The 19,974-nt window shown below is 41.3% G+C and overlaps 1 long non-coding RNA gene across 1 annotated transcript in view; it reads right to left on the bottom strand.

The window, feature by feature from the left end:
• The window catches only part of LOC130684057 (uncharacterized), a 241,855-nt gene extending 241,076 nt beyond the window's left edge, over positions 1-779 (bottom strand). Inside the window, exon 1 of the long non-coding RNA XR_008998184.1 lies at positions 475-779. This is a non-coding gene — a long non-coding RNA (uncharacterized LOC130684057). The remainder of the gene's footprint in view (positions 1-474) is intronic.
• Positions 780-19,974: the final 19,195 nt, after the last annotated feature.

Raw genomic sequence — 19,974 nt, 5'->3', positions numbered from 1 at the left:
TCAACTTTTTAGAAAAATACAACCTTCCAAGGCTGACCCAGGAAGAAACAGAAAATCTCAACAGACCAATTACCAGCAAGGAAATTGAAACGGTAACTCCAAATAAAAAGTACGACAGGTACCTCATAAACAAATTGTTAATTCTGAAGCTGCTGCCTCCGGCGGCCTCTCCCCCACCGCCGCGCCACGGGTCCCACCTGCCCCCCACCCGCCCCTCAGCTCGCCCGGCCCTCGCCCTCGAGACCGCCGCCGAAAAACTGCACACGCGGCAAGACGCCCGCCGGCCACCCCGTGTGCGCGGCCCAGCCCGGCCCCTCCGCCTGCGGCCCCGGCCGGGCACCGCGAGGACCCCACCCGCGTCGGTCGTCCGCCGAGCCACTCTCACGGCCGCCCCCCACGGGTCCGTCGCGCCCGCAGGCGGAGGCAGAGGTCCCCGCGCCCCGTCCGGCCCCGCCGCGCCCTGCGGCCACGTACCTTCCGGCCCGCAGAGTCGTCGCTGTCGTCTTCACCCCTGAAGCGGGGCCCGCTCTGGACGCTCCGCCGCAGGTCCGCTCCCGCCTCCCGGCCAACTCTCCGCGCCGTTGGCGAGACGGTCGGCGGGGTACAGGCGGCCCCACGGGCGGCGGCGGACGAGCTGCTCCTGCGCCTCTGCCCCGCGGAGGTGACGGCGGCGGGGCTCCCGGTCGCGCCGCCCGACGGCGCAAGGGTGGAGGCGGCAGAGCTGGACGGGACAGCGGGCAGGAGGTGCCCGGACACGGACGGCAGGCCGCAGCACGGAGAGAGCCGCGAGAGCAACTTCTCCCGACGGCGCTCGCGACGCTACTGACTCTTGAATATGGCGGGGGCGGCGCCTGCAGCTACTGCGCACCCGCCGGAGTTACGTGCCTGCGCGCGCATGCTACAGGGATTTTTGACCTACATTCTCTCTGCTCCACACATATACTTGACAAGGTAGATGATACTACACTCATTTTAAGGATGTAAACACTGATGCTAAGATTAGAGGAAAACCTGATGAACTATGAGTAAGTCTGTAGTTTAATAGTTTTGTTCCAATGTTGATTTCTTACTTTTGATAGATGTACTGTGATTTTATAAGACTTATAAGATACTAATTTTAGGGGACATTGGGCAAAAGGTATACAGGAATGTTGCACTATTCTTTATCATTTCCATAAATTTAAAATTATTTCAAAATTAACAGTTTTTTTTAATGATTTTAAGGGATTTGTTCAAGGTCACTTTTCCATTATAACTTGAAAAGCAATAATAGAAATATTAGATGTGTAGGCAGAGAAACAAGAGGACTCCCTGGTTTAGAAGGAATAAAGGGCAAGTCAGTGCCCGCAAACAGCAGAGGGAAGGTATGGAAAGTCGCTAGCTACAAAAGTAGACTCTGCTGTTCCAATTTGCTGAGGCATTGGGATGGAAGGCAGGAGAAGGGAGGGAGGGAACAGAAGGAAAGAAGGGGTGCTAGGAATACATTTGTTAGGGAAACTCACACTTGAATTTCTGCTGCTGTACCATTGTTCCTGCTGCAATTATTTCCCAAAGGGAGGCTGATTTGGAAGTCTCACTGAAGGCAGTGGAAAATCAGTCAGCTAACGTGACCTGAAAAAACAATACTTTGTATGTTCTTTTCCCCCCAAATAGTTCCCCCTTACCAATTGGAAAAATAACATGCACGTGCACGCACTCACACACACACAAGCATACAGATCCAATGAGGTACAATTCACTCAAGGTCTTTCTATGAGGACATATGTGAAATGCCGAACTTTCAATCCTTGTATCAGGCCAGAAACAGCAGAAGAGAGTTCTCACTATAATTTTAAGGATTAAAAAATATTTAAGGTTTGGAAGAAGGAAGTGTGAAACACATCCAGCCATGCCAGTGAACACTAAAATAATATCAAAAAAGATATAAAGTAAAATTTCCTAAGCTATGTAAGCTTGTCATAGTGCCAAACTGATGTTTTAAAAGATAAATGACATGTTTTAATGGGTTTTAGCCAAAAAACCAAAATGACATTACAGAATTTTAACCTGAATGCAATTTTGAGGCTGAGCCAGAATATGAAAATTGCTATGCTGTCTTTCCAAATATGAGTGTTCGAGCAAATTTTATTGTGATTAAAAAATGCATGACATAAAAATATCCTCATTGACAATTTTCAAGTATACACTCATTATTGCCAACTACATGCACATTGTTGTACAGTAGATTTCTAGAACTCTTCCATCTTACGTGACTACAATTCTACATCCATTGAACAACTGTTATGCTCTCCCCTAATCCTGACATCATGTTCAACCTAACCAACATTCAACTTTCTGTTTCTTTACATCTCATTACTTCAGATCTATCATGTAAATGTAATCATGCATTATTTGACTGCCTTATTTCACTTAACGTAATGTCCTCAAGGTTCCTTAATGCTGTAGCATGGGACAGAATTTTCTTCTTATTTTAACCAAATAATATCCTCTGTGTTTATATACCACATTTCCATGTAACCATCGATAGACATTCAGATTGCTTCCACATCTTAGCTATGGTGAATAATGCTACAATGAATATGGGTGTGAAAATATCTCCTGAAGATCCTGTTTTCAATTCTTTTGGATATACAGCCAAAAGTGGAATTGCTGGTTCAAATAGTGATTCTATCTTTAAATTTCTGAGGAACTTTTTAGTTTTCTGTAGTGGCTGTGCAATTTTACAATCCCACCAAAAGCATGCAATGGTTCAGTTTCTCCACACCTCACCATACTTTCTATTTATTGATAGTAGCCAAAGGCCATGTCTGGTTTTTATTTGATTACTATTTCTATGGAGTATCTTTCTCATCCTTTCACTTGGAACCTATGTGTACTTTACACCTAAGGTGGATCTCTTAGAGTTAGTATAGAGTTCAATCTTGTTTTTTAATCCATTCAGCCACTCTATGTCTTTTGAATGAGGAGTTTAATCCAATTATATTTAAAGTAATTGCCAATAGTGTAGGATTTACTATTGGTGTTTTATTATTTTTTACCTTCTTGCTCTTTTCTCCATCTTTTCTTCTCTTGCTGCATTCCTTTGTTTCATCAAATTTTCCATTGACATGCTCTGATTTCATTCTCATTTTCTTTTGTATATCTTCTGTTCTATTCGTTGATTGTTAGTGATTCTAAAGAAATTAATCCAATTGGCTGTTGCCATTTATGAGCACACTCAGAGCTGAACTGTCAGGACCGGGGCCTTCCTTTAATCCTAACTCTCCATTACTGGAGCAATAGATGATAGGCACAAAAAAGCCCCGGAAAACAAGGAATCAGAATGTTCAGGCAATTAAGCTATCTTCTGTTTAAAAGTATGCATTTTAAAATGCTACTTATGATTTCAGAAAAGGATTATTCTCTCCCAATATTTCTACATTCAACTTTGTTTTGCCTTCTCTTATATTTTAGTTCCATTATTAAAGAACAATTTGCAAAACATATAACAGTATAATAACTCAAGATGTACATCTGTAATTTCAGGGGACAGTCCCGGGGCAATATACCTTTGAAACCAAAGTCGGTCAAAAGGAGAAATAAAGTTTATTTCTTACAAGCAGTCATCCATTTCTGCTCCCCCATGTCTCTTGTGACCTGGCTACAGAAGAAGAGTCCTCACCCTACCTCTCTGGTCTAGAGAAGCCCTTGCTGGCCCCTGTAATTACCCATTGATATGGAGATGGACTACTTCTCTCCACCCCCTAAAAATACCCATTGTATGGAGATGCACTAAAGCCAGGCAAGAGATCCTGGAAATATTTCAATTTTACCCAGAGCACACCCCTCCAGAAATCTCACCTTACTATCTACTTGTTTCCCATCTTCCACAATGGCCCCTGTCTGAGATAACTGGTGCATTGTAACCAGACTAATAACATACAATAAAAACAGCAATAAAACCATGATAATCCTCAAGCCAGAGGATTCAATTAGGCTCAAACTTCTATGCAGATTAAGTCCATAGCGGGGCCCATCCCTCAGGCAGTCAGTAGCTGAAGAGGTAGGGAGTTCAGAGCAATCATCATGTGGCAGCTGCAGCCAAGGGGCGCATCCGGGTCATAGGGACTATAGAATAAAATAATCTTGAGGGTGATAAGATACATGTTTTAATGACACCAGCATAAGCAAATCTTCTCCATCAGTTAGGATACCTGCAAGAGAGTGGCATTGTGATAAAACTGGCAGGAATGGGATCTCATCCTGGTCTAGTATACCCGACTTACATCTCCCAACTGTGGGAGTTACAGATGGGTCGATACATAGGGCTATGGGAGGTACATACACTGGCCGTAAACATAAAACAAGACTTCCCCATAAAATGCTCTCACCTCCTGGATGTTTTGGGTACACTACCTTGATTGTTGGGGGCCATTCTGCTGTTCCTCCAGGAATACAGAGGAGGTCAGCTTCCAGGCCTTTTCCCAAAGGTGCCAGAAGGGCCATCCATCACTAGTCCATGTGTCAAAATGTCCAGGGCCACGTCCATTCAAGTGTTTCCAGGGTTTAATGCAGTATGGGATGGCAGCAGGATGTTGCTCTACTGGCCATATTCTGGCTTGAATAATTCTTCTTTGGCTTGCACATACAGCTTTAGAGGAGAGGCAGCATTGTGTGTTCGCATATCCACAGGGCTCAAGGCTCCCTTTTGGTGCTTCTCACTCAAACACCGTAGCACTTTCATGAGTGAACTGACCAGTCCCAAAGACTAATGGTGTCAGACTTCAGGCCAGATTTCAGCAAACCGTTGTACCTCTCTATCATGCCTGCCCCAGTAGGGTTATACGGTATATGAAACTTCCACTTTATTCCCAATTGCTGCACTCATTATTGTAACGCATGTCCAGTAAAGTGGGTGCCTTGATCACTCTCAATCACCTGCTGCTGGCCATAGGCTGCAAAGAGATGCTCTAGGTCCTCTTAGTGGTTTGCTGATTTGCACGATGTGCAGGAAAAGTAACCAACAGGCCAGTAGCTGCGTCCACACAGTCATGGCATACCAGTAACCTTCTGATATGGGCAGAGACCCAATATAGTCTATCTGCCACCTGACAAGGGATTTCAGCCCCTTTACTGTTGTCCCATGATTTTGAGGGACTCAGTATAACTCCCTCTTAGAGCACACAAGGCATTCCTTCCAGGTTCGACTGACTTCTTCAAAGGTCAACAGCAAGCCCCACCGACGGGCTACAGCCCACATTGTCCTTTGCCACGTGTGCAATGAATGCTGATGTAACCATTGGGCTACATCAGAGACAGACTTTCCTTCTAGCCATATCCAACACACCTGGATCAATGCATCTGCTTCATCATTCCCTGGGGATGCCAAAGGCAAATAACCAGTCATATGATATATGGTAACAGTCTTAGTCTGACCAGGGGCTCATATGTCTTGCCACAACTCTTGCCTCTAAAGGGGCTGGTGACCAACCATCCAGTTGGCATGGTACCATGTCAGTATCCACAGGGTCAAGCCCCAATAGATGGCCCAGCTATCAGTGCAGACAACTATAGGGGAGGGCTCCTGGATGATCACAAGCCATACTGCCCACAACTCAGCCCATTGGCTGCTCTTCCCCTCTCCATTCTCCATCCATATTGTCCCAGTCTTAGGACGGAAAGCCACAGCCCTCCACTTTGGGAGATGCCCACAACTGGAGCTGTCTGTATAACAAGCATCTTCAGGTATAGGGACTTTTCCCTCCTGATAAAGACTCTCAGCTACCAATGGCTCAAAAGCAAGTTGTTCCTGTTTTCCACTGGTATTGTCACTGGCCCTAATAAGCATTGGAGTTCTGCACTTTAGGAGCTCGTAGAAAGGGTGCTACACTGCTGTAAATATGTGCCCCATTTGGTCAGTGTAGACATCTGCCACACCACTCCATGGCCTTTGGAACCAGTCTTGCACCCACCCTGCAATGGAATAGGTGGTTATTTCCTTGTTCGGAGTTGTTCTGGTGATGGGCTCCGTAGCCAGCAAGGTGTGTTGCTTCTCTATCAAGGTGTATCGAACCTTTGCTCCTTTCCATAGTTGTGAACAGAATCCAATAGGTTGGCGTGTCTGTTCAAGCTGCTGCCAAAGACCCCATCCATGACCACTTCGGTTACATGAAGATGTAGTTCACAGAGCCTTGATGAGTCCATTACATTCAAGGCCTGTACGGCCTTGACTGCCCACTTGTCAGCAGTAAAAGCTGCTGCAGATGTTTCATCCTAGTAGCACCTGATGCCCTTTCATACCAACCGGTATAAGGGCTTCAGAATTTGTGCTAGGTGCAGGATAAACACTCTCCAGTAGCCCAAAAGACCGAAAAACTCTTGTAATTCTGTGACAGTGGTAGGGGTACGGAAATCCTGGACCTTGTCTATGACTTATTCAGGAATAACTAGTTTTATTTGACCAGACAACCCCCAAGAACGTTACAAACAAGGTCTCTGAAACTTTGTGCTGTTCACAGCCCATCCTTTTTCCTGTAGATGTTGCAGCAGTCTAGAAATTGCCCTTTCTAAATCTGCAATAGAATCATATGTGAGCATATCATCAATGTAGTGTATACAGCTGCACCATCTGTGGTTTCTTCCATGTGTCCAAGTTCTAGGCTACAAGTCCATGACAGATGGTGGGACTGTGAAGGTATCCCTGTGGAAGGACAGTGAAAGTCCACTGCCAGCCTCCCCACATTAAGGAAAACTGTTCCTGACTTTCCTGTGCTATGTCAATAGAGAAGAGAGCTTTAGCAAGGTCCACAACATAATGATATGTCCCTAATTCATGACTTAGTGTGTCCATAAGAGCTGCTATAGAGGGGGCAACAGCATGCAAAGGTGGTGTGACTTTATTAAGTTCCTTGTAGTTCATGGACATACTCCAGGAGCCATCTGGCTTTTTCAGTGGCCACACTGGGGAGTTAAAAGTACTATGAGTGGGCTTTACGATGCCCATCTTCTCCAACTCCTGTAGAGTTTCTGCAATTTCCTTGTGCCCTCTGCCCAGTCAATTTATACTGCTTAGTATTTGTCATCTGCTGAGGTACAGGCAGAGCTACAGGTGGGTGCTTAACATGTCCCCTCAGAACTGCCTTCACCACACACACCCTCAGACTGAACTCACCTGCAGAGGTCTGTAACCACAGGCTCTGCAGGATATCTATCCCCCAAATATATTCTAGGATGGAAGAAATGTACTCGGTAAACTCCTTTGGGGGTAAGTGCACATCCCCAATGGGATTTGGGCTTTCTTTACTCTAATTGCCTTACCCCTAATCTATCACAGCACAGGTCCTGGGAAAACTCTCAGGGTTGCCATACATGAGAGAACATTCAGCTCCTGTGTCTACCAGCGCCAGGACACATTGTATATTCAGAGGGGACCAATGAATTGCTAATTCTACATGTGGCTTCGGGTCCCCACCACATCCCCCAAGGTGGGGACCTTGAGACCCCACCTCAGTCAAACCACAATACCCAGTTGTCCTCCTGTGGGGGGTGAGGGCCCAGGCAGAGCCGGAATATTGTCCCCCATGAAGTCTTGCAGAGACATAGGCCAGGCATGGGGCTTTGACTACGGCTTCCGTGTCCAGGACCTCAGTGGCTGGAACTGATGCTCTGGCTTTAATTGGTGCCACAATTCTAACAGGATCCTATTGAGCTGCCCATCAAGTTTTTCTTTCATTACCCCAGCCTTTATCAAATCAACCCACAGCTGAGTCCTCAAGACCTTCACAGGGCCCTTTGCACCTCTCCTTTCAGTTGTAGCCCATACTTCCTTCTGTGCTCTTACTGTTTCAACCTCCCCCAGATCTGCTAAAGTACAGGTAGCCTCACTTATGGGTTCCCCTCCATGGGGGCAAGAGTAGTCTCTAGGGGCCCAAAGAGAGATGGGGGAGCTGTATGCAGCACCAGATTTCTCATTCCTACATTGAACAACTCCTTATCAGGGCCCTGGGGGTCCATATTATAGATGATATTTTTCATGCCCAATTCCCACAACACCTGTTGGAGCTCTGCATCGTTTTCCAGCTAGTGGGTAAGTATGATAAATCACCCTGATTAGGCCAAACTTCCCTGATGGCAGCTGTCAGTCAATCCCTGATTCCCTGAGGTGTGATGGGCACTTTGCAATCACTGCTGGAGAGAAGGGTGAGTCGTCAGGTAAGTGTCTACTCATTTCAGAACCCAACATAACAATATTTTCCTCCCCCATTTCCCATAGACATAAATGCCACGTAGGCAGAGATTCTGATGGCTTCTTCCTATACTGGACGCTTATGTCCACCAGCTCATCCTGGGTATAGGGGTGGAGCATGGAGTGCTCCACAACCTGGGAAGTGGTGGCCTTTTCCCCCACCCCCCCTTAGGAGCTCAAGGTTGTTTTTAATTTTTTTATTACAACCAGGTGGCCCTCATCCCACGCCGTCATCCTTTCCTGATACCTCCTCTACCATCTCTGGGGCTGACGGCACCGCTCTTTCCTCTCCCTCCCCCACAGCCTCCTGCAATGCAGCTTCTCCTGCTGCCTCCCCCCTCACTGCTGCTAAGGAATCTTCCAGGAGCATGACTGTCTTCTCAATAACTGTCTTTCTTCCTTAAGAGCATAGGTCATTGCCCAGCTCCTCCAAGTGATGTTGAAGTGTGTTTCTCTCCAGACAAAGTCTCTCTCTCTCCTCAGTAACATTTTCCAGTACCTTGAGGAAAAGAGATCCCACAATCCCAGCTGCTACACGGCCACTCAGGGCCTCTAAGCAGCTTTCTGTCTCATGGATGGCTAATTTTGCAGCTTCCAGAGTCTCCAAACTTCCCCAATGCTGGGGAAGGCTCCACCCCTCTAGGAGGTGCTTTAGCCTAGACTAATTCCCCATTAGGGACTCCCCAACTGGAAGCCCCACAGGTAGGGGGCTCCTGGGTGAAGCTGCACCCTCTACTGCTGCAGGCACTGGGTCCTGCCCACCATCTCTAGAGGCAGCTCACCCAAGCGTTGCACCCACGTAGACAGATTTCAGGTTCAGAGATCCTGCCAACTATGCCAGATGTAACTCTGGGGAAAGGAAATCTTGGGGCAAAATATCTCTAAAACCAAAATCAGTAAAAGGGAGAGATAAAGTGTAAAACCTGTTTATTGCTTACAAACTGCAGTCCAGGGCCATCTCTTTCCTGCTCCAGCAGAAGCAAACAAAGACCTCCCTCTAACCTCTCAGGTTCAGATAAGCCTTCTGTCACCCAGGTAATTACCCACTGATATGGAGATGACCTACCACTCCCCACCCCTGAGGAATGCCTTTTGATATGCAGATGCACTAAAGCCAGGTGAGATATTCTGGAAATACTACAATTTTTACCCACAATCACTTCTGTCCATTTTTTAACCAACAGTACTAATTTGTAATAAATCCCCAAAACTGGCAACTTATACATGTTATTCATTTTATACATCTTTCTGTGTTTTGGAGGACCCTCCATTAACTTCCTCACCTCTTAAACCAGCACGTATATCCTGGTTAGTTCATTAGATTTACCTGTTTAATCAGGATCCTTCTTTCTTACTCCAGTTCTCAAATATCTCCCTTATCTCTGAACCACTGATGGTCCTGATAACTGAAGTTTCTAAATTGGGACTACCATATCTTTGTTTACAGCCTTTCCTCCAACAGTTTTTCATTTTCTTCCTTTTGAAACAAAAAGTGTGTGGGAGTAGAAAGCATACTGATTGAAAATAAGAAATGGATACAACTTCCTGTTTTATATTATCTGGCTGGCAAGCCTCAAGGAAATTAATTGACTTTGCTTATTAATTATCCCCAAAATAAGAAGACAGCATGAAAAAAAAGTCTATACATCATTGGCAAGTATCCAGTTAGGATGTTTGCTGTTGCACATATACTCACATCATTCTCCTTTGCTTCTCTCATCTCTCCTCACTTCCTTGACAGCCATCTACTCTACCTCACACTCATAGATCCCCTCAGATCCCTATTGTGACTTCTGTTTTAATTGTCCTTGTCCTACCTCACACACTAGGTTATCCACAATTCACTCAATTAGATAATTCAGTTTTAGGCTCTGTCAAGGCAAAAACTTCACAAAATTAAAAAAGCAAGGAAAACTTTATTCAAGATTACTGCAATATGGGAAAGAGGCCAGAATTCAGTTTGCACTTAGCTCTGCTAAAACAAAAAACAGAAATTTTTAAGAGCTTATGTGAGGGGGGCCATATGTGTCCACTAATTGGCTTTACCCAAAGAAAAAGAAAACTTTTGAATATCTTCAAGACAGCAGATAGTTTTATAACTTAGGCAAGGCACCCCACCAAAGCTAGGCTCCTACTGTATCAGAGATTGGAAGTTAAGGGTGCTAGCTCCCTTGGTGATTACATTTCAAAGAGATTGTTCCAGGTCTTTGAGTAAGACAGTCCTGGGTTGTAAAACTGGCAAGAGGTTTAAAAAAGATATCTTAGAGGGACAAAGAAGGAATTTTCTAAGGTAAATGCTCTATGGAAAGGGAGTTCAGTGGCTGGAGACAAAGAAGGCTGTCTAAAGATTAGTCAGCCTAAGGGGGATTTTAAGGCTGTTTTGTCGGTTCATTTTATTCATGGCAGTACATGAATAAATACCCATGAAGTTGAAGGCACTAGATATCCCAATAGATATGTCCTTAGTTTAAAGTGTACTATTCTGTCATGTCAGGTGTTCAACTGTCATGTGTTCCCTGGAATGAACTCATCCTCCTTCTGAACCAGAACCACTTGGTTGCCTTTTGTATCACTGCCTGGACTGGGCCGGGCACCAGGTGGATACTTACTATATTATAATTCAATTCAATCCAGTCAAAGGAAAACAGCACTAATTGCACTTGCAAAATAACTTCGAATCTTGTTCAACACTGTCCTACATAGAAAATTGCCTTTTGTCCTCTTTCATGAATTTCTAACTATTCCTTTTTGTTTTCCAAATAAAACTTGACTTTCTCCTACCATATGTTATTCATACCAGGAAATTAGTAAAGTGGAACATAGGGACATATAGTGTCAAAGTCTCACAGACGTACAAGTGTAGAGCCAGTTTGTTTCCATGTAATAAAATAGTAAATATAACAACTTCTTGTGCCAGGCTTTAAATATATGCATTGGTCATTGTCTGCCTATTCACTCATTAAGACAGACCTTTCTACTGGCATCTTCATCCTGCTTTCTCAGGCACAGATTTGGTTGGCATATATCAGGTCACCCATCCACATTGCACCGTCACACACATCTTTACAACCTGGCTCTCTGAAAAAGAGCAGCTGCCTAGTGAGATGACTCAGGAGTGCACTGACTGAATGTGGCCTTCTGGCTCTAGAGGACACATGGAGGTGAATCTGTCCAAAGGCAAAGCCATGAAAGCAAAGAACTCAGTTTTATCCCCAGGTCTTGTGCAGAAAGGTGATACCTCAATACTTACCATTCCCTAACCATATGACGCTGTCTCCTGACTTCATGTCTTCCCACATTCACACCTGTTCGACCAGTACTATATATAATAGTAGTACTGTAAATCTCTAGTTGTGTTGTTCTGCTGAAATTTTTTCATCTGGTAAATGTCAAGTCCATTTTACTCAGAAATCATTACTCCAGAAATCCCCTCTGATTTCTCATGAGACTGAATCAATGTACACTCTCATATCCTCACAAAGCTTTGCACACACATCCCTTCTGGCACTGACCTCTTTTACTCTAATGCTCTGATTTACGGCTAGATATTGGGTTCTTTCAAAGCTGGAGACACATCTTTCACTTTATTCCTCCCAAGCATCTAGAACAGTATGTGTTACCTGGCAGGTTCTTACTAAATGAAACAACTACCCACTGGGCACAGGTGCCAGACATTCTGCTGTAGCATTTGCAGTTATTATCTCACCCTCTGGATGCTATCCATGTGCAGTCTCCACTGCAGATGAGCAAGAGGCTCAGGGGTGGTAAGTACTTACCCAAAGTCAAAAAGCAAGTGGTGGATTCAACCCTAAAACACATGATTGTTGTTATATTATGCAGTAAATGATGGATTTATACAAAAGTACATAAACAAAAGAGTCCTTTATTTTGATTTAATGTTTACCGCACATCTGAATAAACTGAAAAAAATCAGCAAGTTTTCTTTTCTATCAAATTTTGAATTTTTCTTTTATATATTCATCCATCCCTGCCAACTGCCATTGCCTTGCTGCACAAAGACACGGAATTGTGAGACTTAAGGGAGAAAATGTTAGGACGTTAAGTCTGATTCATTTCTTAATTTTCTACATATCAAGCTCATTAAAAAATAACTACTTGAATTAATTAATTCTATCAGGCTTGATTTTACATTACTTTACTAATTAAGATAGTTACATTTGTTCAAAGTTCCTGGTGTGCGTGTGTGTGTGTGTGTGTGTGTGTGTGTGTGTGTGTGTGTCTGCATGTTTATGTATTCAAATACAGCTCAACTACATACATATTTTTATTTTCAACTTCACTCAAGAGACTAACTCCATCTGAAAGAATATTGTCAGTCTTCCAGAAGAAGGTAATATCCATGCAAATCGGCTTAATTGCTTTACATGTCATGGTGTTCATTGTTTTATTTTAGTAAGCTTTTTGGGGTATGTTTTGATATATAGGTGATAAGAAAAGATATAAATTTCAATACTCATTTCTCTGACAATAAAAATCACACCCCACAGACTTCCTTCAAGTCTCTGTTTATAAAGTAAAATCCAGCTTTTCACAACATGCCTAAAAGGCTTTCAATTGAATAACTGAATTCCGAAATCTAGGCAAAGCAGAGAAACATAAATCATTCATGCTGTTCCCACTTGAAAATGGGCAGGTTATCATCCTGGAAAGGGAAAAAATATTATAACAAATAGAATGTATTAGTTTTCCACTGCTGCTATAACAAGTCACCACAAATTTAGCGATTTCAAATAATACAAATTGATTATTTCATAGTTCTGTAGGTCAGAAGGATGGGTGGGCTCAGCCAGTTCCTCTGCTTCAGATCTTGCATGGTCAAAATAAAGTGGCCTTTCATATATTCTTCTTTATATAGGATTGGGGCTTCATGAATTCACCTGGTGTCTCCAACACTGCATTCCCAGAATCTGTAAAATGAACTTTAATGAATAAACTGGCAAACCAGAAATAATGAGAATTAAATGATGTTTGAAGTCTTCAAAAAATATTCTATGCAATTAGTTCTAGGCAGCAGATTAAAGAAAAAAGGAGGAGGAAAATAAGTTGAAACAACCAAAATAATGAATGTTTAATGGGTTCTGATTCCCATAGCTCATGCATGGCAACCGGGAACCATTGTAATTATTCCAGAAATAACATTTGAAAAATAGAATTAGAAGCTCAGAGCAATTGAGCAAATCATAAGACTTTCCCAAACATAGTGCAATTAAAAAGTTACCTTTGTTAACCCCAAATAGCCAAAGAAACCCTGAAAAAGAAGAACAAAGCTGGGGGATTACATTCCCTACCTTCGAGCTCTACTACAAAGCCACAGTAGTCAAAACAATTTGGTACTGGCACAAGAACAGACCCATAGATCAGGGGAACAGAATAGAGTGCTCAGATATAAACACACACGTATATGGTCAATTAATATATGATAAAGGAGTTTTATGAATATACAATGGGGAAAAGACAGTCTTTTCAACGACTGGTATTAGGAAAACTGGACAGCCATATATAAGAGAGTGAAACTGGATTATTGTCTAACTCCATACACAAAAGTACTCGAAATGGGTCACGTGACATGAATGTGACACATGAAACTATAAAACTCTTAGAAGATAACATAACCAAAAATCTTTTGAACGTACATATGAGCAATTTTTTCCTGAACACATCTCCTCAGGCAAAGGAAACAAAATAAAAAATGAACAAGTGGGACTACCTCAAACTAAAAAGCTCTGTACAGCAAAGGACACCATCAGCAGAACAAAAAGGCATCCTACAGTATGGGAGAATATATTCATAAGTCACTCATCTGATAAGGGCTTAACATCCAAAACATAAAGAACTCATATGCCTCAACACCCAAAAACAAATAACCCTGTTAAAAAATGGGCTGAGAACCTGAACAGACACTTCTCCAAAGAAGAAATACGGATGGCCAACAGGCACATGAAAAGATGCTCCACATTGCTAATCAACAGGGAAATGCAAATTAAAAACACAATGAGATATCACCTCACACCAGTTAGGATGGTCACTATTACGTTAAAATAATAGTTATTGTAACTACATTGCCACATTAAGTTGCCTTATTGAATGAATTTGACTATAACAACAAAGCATTCCAATCTGGTTTACTTTTCACTTTCCTCTTTTTTTCCCTTGATTCATTGTTACCAAAAACAAGAACAATATAAAAAATGAGCATTTCTGTGTTCATTCATCATTTAGCCCCTATAGAGAAACACAGATAATTGGGAGACTCTGCTCGAAGTCCAGGTGAAGCCAATTAAAAACTTCATCTAGGCATCCTGTGGACAGTGGAAGAGGTGCGTGGGGTAGCCACAGTACAGTCTGCCAGACTTTTACAATGCGTAGTGGGAGACACGGCATCAAGGTTTCCTTTTCCATTTATACAGAATATATAATCTTACCAATTATTGATTCCCAGATCAACTCCTGATGTTTATCTAGAACTTACGATTTACAAAACACTTTCAGAGATGGAATTTTACCTGGCACCACGCAGACTAACAGCCTTAGCTACAGGTAAGAATATTATTCTCATTCACTCTGAGAGTGACAAAATACCAAGGAAGAAATCAGGTCTCCTAATCATTTTCAGCTTGTATTAACTCAGAGTTTAAAACTGCTTAATAAATAGTATTTCAGAGCCTACTTCTACTGAACACAGTGTTTTAGATACAAAAAGGGAGTTTTGTATTGAAACACATGGTTTTACTGCTGTCTATATAGAACTACTGGTTTTGTTCACAAGATGGAATATTTTCATATTCAGTGACTCAGGAGAGAGATTTTATATATAAAAATTGAATGGTACAATGTAGAGATTTGATGTTATAAGGAACTGGTAATAAATGAGATTATATATGAGAACACTGGATTTCAAACCTATTTTAGATGCTGCAGCACATAAAAGTCCTAGTCTTCCTTCTTGAAAACAGTACAATGCAGATATTTCACGCCTAATTTTATCTTGTGAATAAGGAAATATTTTGCTAACAGATAATTCTAAATGCATGATAAATGCATAGCCATAAACTCACATCTTAACAAAAATATAAATTGTTAAAGAAGGCATGATAGGCAATAAAGTATTTTTTACTTTAGAAAGTGAATAAGGAACAAATGGTGGGAGGACAAAAAAGTAAAAGTGGTAATTAGATTTTCAATTAATGTAAGAAAAACTCCCAAATGTACAATGGGCATCATTCAGATGTACATTCCGGACCCTTACATGTGTTAAAGTAACTGAAAGGTAAGGTCTGTCAGTAAAAAAATTTCCCCACCTAGACAACTGCCCTGGCAGAATCTGTCTGATGTAACTATTTTGGAAATCTGGAGTCAGCTGAAGGCTTGCAACTTCCAAGGGAAGGCTTATATGGTCAACTGAGGTTAATTTCAATTTCAGCTTTTGGCTTTTAAGTGGCTTCCCAACCTCCACTCCCATGGCAGAAAGCCATGTATGTGGCTTTCACACAGCTTGCTGTAGCCAGCGTGTGCAAAAAAGACCTGTTCTCTAAAGATAGAGGATCTGTGCCCTGATTGCTGATTATTGCTTCTGATCATAGAGGTGCAGATAGAGGTGGACAGCTCCGCTGTTGCAAGTTCCTTCCCCTCAGGATGAAGTGACTTCCAGGGGAATTTAAAAGCAAGTGACTTTCTCCCTCCTACATTCCTTTCCTTCTCCCCTATTTGGGAGCCAGACATTAAAAAGTTGGACATTCAAATCAAATACATATACAGGAGAAATTATAAGTCACTGTGATGAGGCAGGGAAAGGCACAGGCTCAGAAAAGATTTAAGATGTTAAGTTTAAATCTCAGGCCTATCCTTGGCATGGATACAAACTACAACAATCAAAAGCAAAGCAAAACAAAACTAAAAACAAACAAACCAACAGCAAATCCTGGCAAAGGGAGAGAATCTAATTATCAGAGTTACCACATTATGATTCAAATGTGTAGTTATCAACCAAAAAAATACAGAAAGTAAAACCCACAAGGCATACAAAGAAACAGAAGAGTATGGCCTATTCAAAGAAAAAAAAAAAACCAGCAGAAGCAGAAACTACCCCTGAGAAAGACGAGGCGGCAGATTCCTTTAGGAGTCTCTGGACCCATTCGCAATGTGGTAGTGATGGTGGAGTTCCCCAACACTCAACACCAAGCACTGCTTGGACACCAGCAGGGTATTTGAGAATTCAACTCAGTTCTGATACCATCTACCTGGAGACAGCATCAGATTCCACAGGTTAACTGTACAAGACTATCTCTTCCTCTGCCCTTCAACAATTCAGGTGCCAGTTTCCTACACCCAGGCTATTTCCTACACTTCTGACTGGTTGGGACGAGTTTGGTCTGACCTGGATAGGCAAGAAGTTCTCTCCCTGCAAAGCCTTTGTTGTCTTCGCATGGGACCCCCTACCTGGGAAGAGTCTGAGCAGTTTTTCCTTGAACCTTATCTTCCCCTTCCCCTGCTGCCCCTCTATCTTTCTACCTAACATAAATAAAGATGTAATTTTGTGACATCAAGAACTGAAAGCAGTGGGGACAGAGCTGTAAAGGGCAGAATTTTTGTATGCTATTGAAATTAAACTGATACAATTCAAATTAGAAAGTTATAACTTTAGAAGATTCAATGTAGTCCCCATGGTAACAACAAATAAAATAGCTATAAAATATACACAAAAGACAACAAGAAGGAAATTAAAAAGATCAAATAAATATAAAAGAAAACAGTAATACTGGAAATGAGAGACAGAAAACCCATAAGCCATATAGAAAACAGAGCAAAATGACAGATGTGAGTCCCTCCTGATCAATAATTACTTTAAATGCAAATGAATAAAATCAATCAATATAGAAATGGACATAATGGATTTAAAAAACACATGATCCAAACATGTGCTCTCTACAAGTGACTCACTTTAGATACAAAGATACAAACAGATTGAAAGTGAATGGATGGGTAAAAAACATTCCATGCAAATAGCAACCAAAAGAGAGTAGTCTGAACTAACAGACAAAATAGACTTTAAATAAAAAAATGTTTACAAGAGACAAAGGACATTATGTGTTAATAAAAGATAAAACAAAATAAGAAGATATAACAATTATAAACATTTATGCATCTAGTAACAGACCACCAAAACATATGAAGTAAAAATTGACAGAATTGAAGGGAGAAATAGTTTTACAATAACAATCAGAGACTTCAATAATCCAGTCTCAGTAATGGATAGAACAACCTGATGGAAGATAAGTAAGGAAAGAGAGGACCTGAGTAACACAATAAACCAAGCAGATCTAACAGACAGATACAGAACACTCTATCCAACAACACTATATTCTCCTCAGGTGCACACAGGAAATTTTCCAGGATAGACCATACATTAGGCCACAAAATAAGTTTCAACTTAAAAAAAAATTAAGATATCATACAAAGCATCTTCTTTGACCACACAGGGTGTGTCCTCCTCTGAGCTCCTTTGGGGTAAGGGCCACGTCATAATCATTGAACTTATGTCATATGGCACTCAGCATCTCAGTAAAACATGTTGTTTTGAAAATGATAAGGCCTAGGAAAAAAGAAATTTAAGCGAAGGATATCTGTTGGCCAGTTTTTTACCTACATTCTAGACCAAATTCCACTGGTGTCTCAGCAAGGACTATTGAGTTCATTTGTGCCACAATTGTGTGGCAAAGCACTCTCTGTGTGTCCCATGCAGAAGATGACGGACAAAGCTAAAGTTCTGACTATGAGGTCACTTAGGAGGAAGGATACACTCTCAAGTATCTGTGATACAAGTCACTGTATGAAAACTTCCTGAGTGGTCCCAAAGGCAATAGGCCTACAAACAGAATGTCATTACTAACATGTTACCAATCTGCTGGGAATGGTGCTACATGATGTACTTGAAATTGAAACAGGAGACATTTTTCATCCTGCAGAAAAAGCACCAGAGGATTTTGCACACACCGTTTTCACTTGAAATTTCTTTCGGTTTTCAGATAGCTCTAGGCCATGTTAGTCAAAATTTAAAAATGCACTGAAGTTTTGCATACATAAGAACCACAGGCTGTTAAGGACATTTGTGTCTTGCAGACTTTACTTATCCAGGAAATGAACTACCAGAATATGTAATGAGACTAGAAGTTACATTGTGGAACTCATTATATGTGTGACTGTCCCTTTTGGAAACCAGATTCTCTTTTAGTGCACGCAGAAAAATATGCAAGTTCATATATATCTCATGTCCAATTCAATTAACCCAAATACTTGTTAAATACAAGTAACTCAAAACTCTCTCTTATAGGAAACAGAGCCAGATTTAACCACAGGCATAAGGCAAGAATGTCAAGGCATTCTGTTGGCTAAGAATGTCAGGTTAAAGTATATAATGACTGTTAACACTATAGTCAGACATCGTCTAACATTTGATGGGCACCTGTTAGGTGCCAGCCACAGTAAGCAAGTTTTGAAGAATCAGTTTTGCCCTCAGCCCAAAATCTGCAGTAGGAGATCACCATAATTTATTTACATATGTTCAAAATAAATGGTGCATTTTCTGTTATTTTATATTAATGTTTGTAAATTTTAATTCAAATGATATCTCTTGTGGTAATTCAAAACTTCTTACATCTAATCAAATCATCAAGCTTATAAATTACACCTACCAAAAACTTATGCAAAATATACTTAATAATACAACTTTAGAAATCCTACCACTGAAGTAAGACTTGATACTTATGGTAACCACTACCTTTCAACATTGTACTGGAATCCTACCAATGCACTGAGACTAGAAAAAAAGAAACAAGTAATATAAATATTGGGAATAAAGAGGTATATTTAAGAAAAACGTTTTTGCAGACAACTGCTGGGTGCCACATCAATACTGGCACAAGAAAAAGAATTCTCCCACATTGTTTATAAACAGTATATAAAATAGAAATGTTGATGATAATGCTAAATGATGACTAACACTATGTGATTACTATATATCAGGCACTAAGGTAAATGCTTTTCTGGGTTGTTCAATGTAATCCTCACAACACATGCCAAAGAAGTTTTTTCTTGCCATTGTCACTTTACAGAAGAACTGAGTTTTTGAGATGTTAAATACATACTGATTCACTGCTAGTCTGTAGCATAAACACACTCAAATTCAATTGTGTGACATTAATAGTCCATAAACTTGGCCCTTGTGTTTGCTGTATTTCTTCCCCTGAAAGCTTTGATTTTCTTTATCTGTAAAACCCCATCAACCAACAGTGCAATTGGTAAGCCCAACACTTATCCTGCTCTGATTGTCAGTTAAAATACAAGAGCAGCATTTTTGCATGTTTTAGAGAGATGCTTTACCAGAAACACAACTATCACTCTCGTGTCTGTCCATGCAAGTATTTGGCTTTAGACACCCCTTTTCCTTGGAAGAGAATTACCTGTTTAAAATAAAGACTGAAAACAAATAGAGACTTAAATTTCAAATGTGAATAAAAGGAAAACTTTCATCTAAATAGATGAAGTACAGAGTTTCTCCTCTAATAATTTATTGAACATCTACCGCCACTCAAAATTGTTTTCTAACGGCCACAGGCTATAGAAAACCATTTCTAATGGACCATTAACTTTATAAAATTTTAGTCTGCATGCTTTCCCAAAAGAAATAATTTAATTAACCATCCTTTACTTGTCCCATGAAACTCTTCTTAAAT

Source organism: Manis pentadactyla, chromosome 6, assembly GCF_030020395.1.
Source record: "Manis pentadactyla isolate mManPen7 chromosome 6, mManPen7.hap1, whole genome shotgun sequence".
NCBI lineage: Eukaryota > Metazoa > Chordata > Mammalia > Pholidota > Manidae > Manis > Manis pentadactyla.
The sequence above is the reverse complement of the archived record's forward strand: the minus strand, read 5'-3'. Positions and strand labels throughout refer to the sequence as shown.